Below are 7,580 nucleotides of genomic sequence, written 5' to 3' on the forward strand. Positions count from 1 at the left end.
GGAGACAAAGGGAAGTGGGATTACAGGTATTATTCAACCCATAATAAGAATGAAAAAAATCCATACTAGCGGGCAGCCAGACACAAACAGGTGTACCTTGGAAGGGATTGAGTTTAGAAAATTTCAAAAATAGGACTGTGCCCAAGGAAGACATTTGAAAAATAAAGAAACTAGGAAGGAGAAAGGTGAGCCTACTGACCCAAAGTCACAGCAAGTTAGTTATAGACTAGGACAGGAGCCTAGGACTTGGGATTTCAACTCGCCTGGTTTTCCTGTTGCCCCACACTCCCTCAGAAAGCTCAGCTCTGCAGTGTGGCTGTGCCCTTGGGCCCCTCCTGCTCTGACTCCAACCCCTGGCAGTGATCTTGAGCCAAGAAATTCACTGCAATAGGCTCCAAATCCCTGTTGCTAAATTACAGTCTGCAGAAGGATGATTTCCCACTTCTTCCTTCTCTCTCGGGTAGAGTCAATGTAGCAGGATCAATTTCATTTGAAGCCCTCTCTGGAGGGAGCTCGCCTCCTGCTCCGCTGCTCCACAGGAGGAGCTGGGTTTCTATACTGATACAATGTGGAGGTGCAGGCTCCTCCATGCCCTACATCCCACTTCCCTCACCCTTTCCTCGCCTCCAAGTCTTCTCCAGAATCTCCCCTTCCCATACCAGGTTATAGTCACAGAACGCTAGACCTCAGTTTATGTTTGCTTAACTGCATCTCATTTCTGTTTTGATTTTGTAAGTTCTAGATGCTTCTTCTCCCAGGAGGTTAAGGACTGTGGTCAGTCCTCTCGCATCACCACTGGATCCTCTCCCTGGTTACTGTGTGTAGCCACAATTCAGTGTTGACCCATGCAAAGCCCACTTCCTAACTGTCCTGTAACAACATGGCTTGTTTTCCATTTTTTATATTCATTCTTGCTTAATATAGAAAACATTATTCAGAGCTAGAAGCATATAGTACTTAGTAAGGAAACACAACAACTTAATAAAGAAACAGAGCATCCATTTTTGTCAACACTGATGATAAACATGTCTTCATTGTCTAAGCTTCCTCTCACTTTAATCAGATTGTTTTCAGGATGCTGTATGGCTGGCAGACCATGAACTTGCAGAGATGGCTTATTATGATGGAGGGATGCCAAAGCAAAGAGCAGTCATCTGGGTTGACAGAGTTACAGGCTGAAGAATGACACCACCTTAAGCTTCTTGGAAGGCACTGCCTGCCACCTGCGCCTGAGTTTCCTGATCTGTTCAACAGAGATAAGCTTTCCCTTTCACGCAGGTTCTTCACATCCTGGTTGTAAAGAACTTAGCACAGACTTAGCTCATACTAGATGCTTAGTGAATGGCAACAGAGACCATAGTGGTCTTCTCTGGGAGGTGCCCTTGTCAGTTGTTATAAAATAGAACTCGTTTCCATCTCATCTTCTAGGTGGCCATTGCGTGGCCAGTAGCAAAACATTAGTGCAAATCCATGCACTCAGTGAGAGCAGATTAAATATTAATTGAGCACTAACTAAGTATAATGAGAAAATACAAACGCAGGTAAAGACTTCCAGTATTGGGTTACAAGAGGACCTGGACAGAGTAATTATATTACTTTAAAAATATTTAGATGTTTATGCCAATAAGTTGTTTAGTTGATAGAAATATCCGGCATATTTTTACATACTGTACCTTGTGAATTAACATTTAGGTTATTAATTTCAGAAGTAGAAAAGTAGTGGTACGTGGTGACCTTTAAAAATGCATAGCTAATTGAATCCTGGCATTTAGACACTAATAGATTTAATTATATGAAAGTGACACAAGAGGGCAGCTGTGTACTGTTTCTGAATACCTTTTGCTACACTAGGCTAAAATTGAATATGTGTATAATCAGTGTGATAGGAAATTATCTTTCATAAACTTATTACATAGATGTCATAAAATTATTTTATTTAGAAATAATTTAATTCTTTGTACCACTCGAATCCTTATTGGCAAGTGAAGACTGACAAAAATGATAGAAGTAGCATCCTCCTGATTATCCGTATTTACTACATTGACACACAACTTGCTGGCGATGCTTAAAGATCGTTTGGCTGATCTGAGGATGAGGTGGGAAGACGGAGGCAGGGGCTTATAAGCCAAGGCACAACCTGGTCCCCACAGGAAGCCTGTGTGTTGGAACGAAATGTGTGTCTGGTTCACCAGAGTTTAGTAGTCCTATGGGGCTGGACAGGAATATCTCAGCCTCCATGTTTTCTCATGAATCTTGGAGGTTGGCTTGCTTCTGGTGCTTTTGTCATCTTTGAACCCACAATGAGTAAATATCCTGCATGATACCTGGAGAGCAGTGGTGTGACCTCTGTCTGGGTGTCCCTTCCTGGGGCTCAGAGAGGTCCTGGGCATGAGGATAATGTGCCTGAGCCAAAGGGCCCTGAGGATGCCTAGGATGTTCCAGGCCTGAATTGCATCCAGTTTAAGGGGCTTGGGCAGTTGCCTGAGGACAGCAGAGGACAGGGCTGTGTCTCACTATAGATCAGGGACAGATGTGGGATGGATCTCTTGTGTTTCCGTTGTGGTTTTGGAAGGACCAACCCGGTTTGTGAAAATGGGCAGCTGCAAAACTTACAGAGTTTTTTGCAAAGTGAATGTAAATGGATCATTATTACTTAAATCACTTCAATAAGCATTTATTAACTTTCTACCTGTGTCCAGGTTCAGTTCATGTGGGTGCAAAGAAGCTACCCAGGGTTTTCTGACAAGAACTGATCAGGGAAGGGGTAAGGAAATAGGATGCTGTATGGCCATGGGGTCAATAGTTTGTGCTGCAGTGCATTCTGGTTTGACAAATTTGTAACAATCCTAATGGAGCCTGGGGGAAGATACCCAAGACCCTGGTGCACAGTGTGTATGAATTCATGGGGAGAAGATACAGTGAAACAGTACTGGTCATAAGGGAGTGGCACAGAGACTCAGGAGCTGACTGTTACACCTAGAAACAACAGGGCAGGACTGTGTGGCCTAAGGTCCTCCTGCAGGTCCAATTCAGGCAGGAGGACCAAATACAAATGAGCCAGACATTCAAAATATCCAAATGTGCTTAGTGCACGGGGTTTCCAATGAGAGGAAACAAGGAGGTAACAAAGCTCAGAAATTGAGAAACCAGGAACAGCAAATAGATGGGGAAAGAATGGAAACAGTGACAGACTTAATTTTCTTGGGCTCCAAAATCACTGCAGATGGTGACTGTAGCCATAAAATTAAAAGATGCTTACTCCTTGGAGGAAGAGCTATGACAAAGCTAGACAGAGTATTAAAAAGCAGAGCCATTACTTTGCCAACAAAGGTCCATCTAGTCAAAACTATGGTTTTTCCAGTAGTCATATATGGATGTGAGAGCTGGATCATAAAGAAGACTGAGTCCTGAAGAACTGATGCTTTTGAACTGTGGTGTTGGAGAAGACTCTTGAGAGTCCCTTGGACAGCAAGGAGATCCAACCAGTCAATCCTAAAGGAAATCAGTCCTGAATATTCATTGGAAGGACTGATGCTGAAGCTAAAGCTCCAATACTTTGGCCACCTGATGGGAACAGTTGACCCATTAGAAAAGACCCTGATGCTGGGAAAGATTGCAGGCAGGAGAAGGGATGACAGAGCATGAGATGGTTGGATGGCATCACAGATTCTATGGACATGAGTTTGAGCAGGCTCCAGGAGTTGGTGATGGACAGGGAAGCCTGATGTGCTGCAGTCCATGGGGACACAGAGTCGGACATGACTGAGCAACTGCACAAATCAACAGCAACAACAACAACAACGACAGCATGAAGATCAGAGAGTAAACCATACCACCACAAGTCTGGATGGGATTGATCACAAGTCAGGAAACACTTTGCTTTTTGTGCTGGTTTAAGACAATTTTCCTGGTAAGCACAAGAACATCCCCACAGCTGCTTGTTTTCTGGAGAGTCCCTGATTTCCAGCAGAGTAGAACAACCTATATAATAAAGGAATTGCAGTCTCAAATGACTGGAAATAGAGAGCAAGCCTTGATTCATGTCATAAGTTCATGTCTTCAGGTGCAGCCAAGTTTCCTCCCAGGGTGCTGGAGGAGTTCAAATATGCAATCAGGGAGTCACCACTGGTAATCTTTTAAAAATCATGTACAAGAGAAGAATCAGAAAGCTAATGACAAGTAAATGTCATAAGTTATGAAAAGGGGTGGACCCCCAGAATTACAGACTATTAACTTTGGTCAACGTTTGGTCAGATTATAGGATGAATTTAAAGCAGATGTCTTATGAACACTTTGAAAGGAATGTGTTGACTGCTAGAAAACATGGAGTCACCAGGAACAAATCATGCCAAACTAACCTCATCTTTTATGAAAGTATTTTTTACTGAGCTGAGAGATCAGGGGAGTAACATAGACTTAGTGTTTCTTGGTTTTAGGAAAATGTTTGACAAAAATCGGTCACGATATCACTGTGGATAATATGGCAAAGTACACAGAGTAATTAAAAGTACTCTTGGATGGCTGGGACTTGTTTGAAAACTGTGCTCACAACGAAAAAAAAAAAAAAAAATTGCTGCGCAATGACATTTGGTGAATTCCCCCACTGACTCTTGCAAAGTCTTTCTGAAGGACCTATGAACACTGACAAAGAAAACTGAAGCTAGGACTGCCTACCACATTAGACGCCAGGATCAAGGTGCTCATTTTACTCAATTCAAGGCTGATGAAAATGGCAATCAATAATCTATAATTGCCTACATGTAGGTAGACCTGTTCTTTTCTCCTCCTCTCCTTAGTCTCTGCTTTAGGAACACGGATTCTATAAAACTTAGGAAACTGGATATCTTCTCCTTCTGCATGGGAAGAAAGCCTCCAGACACAAAGCACAACAAATTCTAAGAATAATTCTACAAGAAATTAATGGATTTATAAGAAGAAAATGATAGGATTTGGCTAAGTGATATAAAAGTATGAATAAATGGAGAACCCTATTCCTGAATTTCTTCCTGAATGAAAAGATCAGACATCATAAATGTGTTATTTCTTCCATAATTAATTACAAGTTTAGTAGAGCTTAACAAACTCGTGAGGAATTTATTTTGGACTTGACAAAGATACAGGGGGAAGAGACTGAGGACACAGGGGATGGCCTGTGTAAGGCCCCAAGGTAGGAGGACCCACGGAGTGTCCACAGAAGCCCAGAGTAGCCTGGAGAGGAAAGCAGGAGAGTCATGAGCAAAACAACCGGGAAGGTAGGTGGCTGGAGCACACAGGGCCTTAGAACCTCATGGATGGCGTTGGTCTTTATCCAAAGAGCCATGAGAAGTTATTAATGGTTTTTAAGCAGTGAAATAAAATGATTACATTTGAGATTTTAAAAGCCCACCCTTCTGCTGTGTGGAGAATAAATTGGAGGGGTGGCAGAGAAGAGGAGAGAATCTGATTAGGAGGCAGTGGCAATAATCGGGCGATGTGGTTGTACTAGGCTGGTGGCAGGGGCAAAAAGAAATAGAAGAGAAAGTTGACTTCCTTGAATTCACCAGAGCATCCTGAAAACCAAGGCTGTGATACTATTGCTGGAAAATGGGACAAGTTTTTATATAAATGTCATTCCACTCTTATTATGGGAGTGTAGAAGGGAAATACAACAGTCTTGTTATAAAATCTTCTAATTTAGGTAGTGGATGTAGCATGTTGTATGACTGCAGGCAAGTTATTTGAACATCATGAACCCTGGTTTCCCCATATGCTCCATGAATTTACTAATACCTGTGTGTGGAGCTGTTGGACTGTGTGGTAGGCACTGCTGTTCATCTCCAAATATCTATTTTCCCCTTCCTCCAGAATAAAATAAATTTTGGCTGAGCCAATGGCCATCAAACAAAAGAATTCATTTCATGGGCTCTTTGTACTCAGATATGGCCACGTGGCAAGGTTCTAACCAATGGGACCCAATAGAAGAACTGAGTGCTGGTGTCCACAAACCTTCCTTAAGACCGGGCACCTGCTGGACATCTCTATTTTTCCTTCTCTCTTTCAATATTGCCACCTGAAAGGAAATGCTTCCTTGAATCATGAAATCGAGGGCTACCTGTTAGGAATGATGGAATTGTGAGTGAGAAGGTGTTTGATCCTTGAAGAATCCAAGAAGATCCCCAGGCCTGAATCTTGTTTTTCCATTTTGTTGCTGCTTTTTGGCTTTGCTATAAGACAGAAAAATCACCAGAGACTTTTTGTCTTACTAGTGATCTAACTCTGTTCTAGCTGTTACCTAAAGACTAGAAGATGTAACATATGTGAAATGCCTAGACACTGTAAGCCACCTCTAATATTTTTGTCTTTATGTGTCTTTCCCACAAAAAGAAAAAAAAAAAAAAACACACACAAAAACTTTATAGTTCTGCTCTCCAGTTCTGCAGAGTTTAATTGTCCTCTTAAATTTCTCTTTTTCTTAGACTCTGAAAAACTGGATTCTATCCAGGAGAAAATTCTCAAGGTAGTGAGCAGGCCTGGAAACTGTATGATACAGGGAACAGTTAATTACAGAAGTTGTGTTGCATTTGCTATTTTTAAGGGAAGTTTGTCTTTGACTGGATCTTGGGAATCTCAGATGAGTGGGCTCCTGTAGTTTCATTCGGAACTGGCTTAGCCACAGCAGGCCTGGAGGCCGGAGCTAGTGCTCTTAACCAGGGAACTTGGAGGTTTGGGAGGAAGTTGAGGTGGCTGGCACACCCACAGCCTGGGTGAGGAGTGAGGCCCTGAGAGGACCGTTATGTACAGGGGCCCTGCCCCTGCCCCTAACCCTCATCTTTGCCCAGATCAGACCACTCAGAGATCAGCAGTTTTCACCTTGTCTCCCAGGGGGATGTGAGGGTCTGTGAGGGTGTCTTGGGTGCTGCTACAGGGGTGAGGCAGGAGAGGAATCAGCTTCTTCTGTGAAGTTCTGGGCAGTATAACTTTTGGAAAAGGATTAGAGGCTTAAACTTTTTGAAAATCTACATGTAGAAAGTCATTTTGAGGACTTGAAATCCCAAGTGGAGACTAAGAATGAAGCAACATGGATTCCCATTCAACCTGTTCAGTTGGCTGCTCACAAACCTGCCAAGTTGATTTGAATTTACTTCCAGCTTACAGCCGGCCTGCTTCAGAAAGGAGCCAGAGCTATGAACAAAGTGTAAGTGAAAACGCTGAGCGCAAATAGGAGTCCATCTGCGGAAGCACATAAGCTACGTTGCTAAGTGCACATCGACATCCGCATAAAAGAAACCGTTCAGTGGGAAATTAGTCATACCGATGGCTCTGTTTAGTTGTCGGCAGTAACACTTTACCACAGGAGCAGGAGAGTGGAAAGGAGGTTCAGAAGAATAATGTTCAAATGGGTGCTTCTAGGTTTATTCTTATTGTGACAGACGACCTTTGATGACCTCAGACCTTGATGGGCCCTTCACGCTTGGCCTGAATAGATGTACATCAATCTGCGTGTGTCCTAGGAAATTTCTGTCCCTTCCAGCCCTCCCTTGCATCGTGTGATCCTGTCATTCTAAGTGACTTGCAATGATCAGAAGGAGGCATGGTCTCCC

Source organism: Bubalus bubalis, chromosome 14, assembly GCF_019923935.1.
Source record: "Bubalus bubalis isolate 160015118507 breed Murrah chromosome 14, NDDB_SH_1, whole genome shotgun sequence".
In the NCBI taxonomy this organism is placed as follows: Eukaryota; Metazoa; Chordata; class Mammalia; order Artiodactyla; family Bovidae; genus Bubalus; species Bubalus bubalis.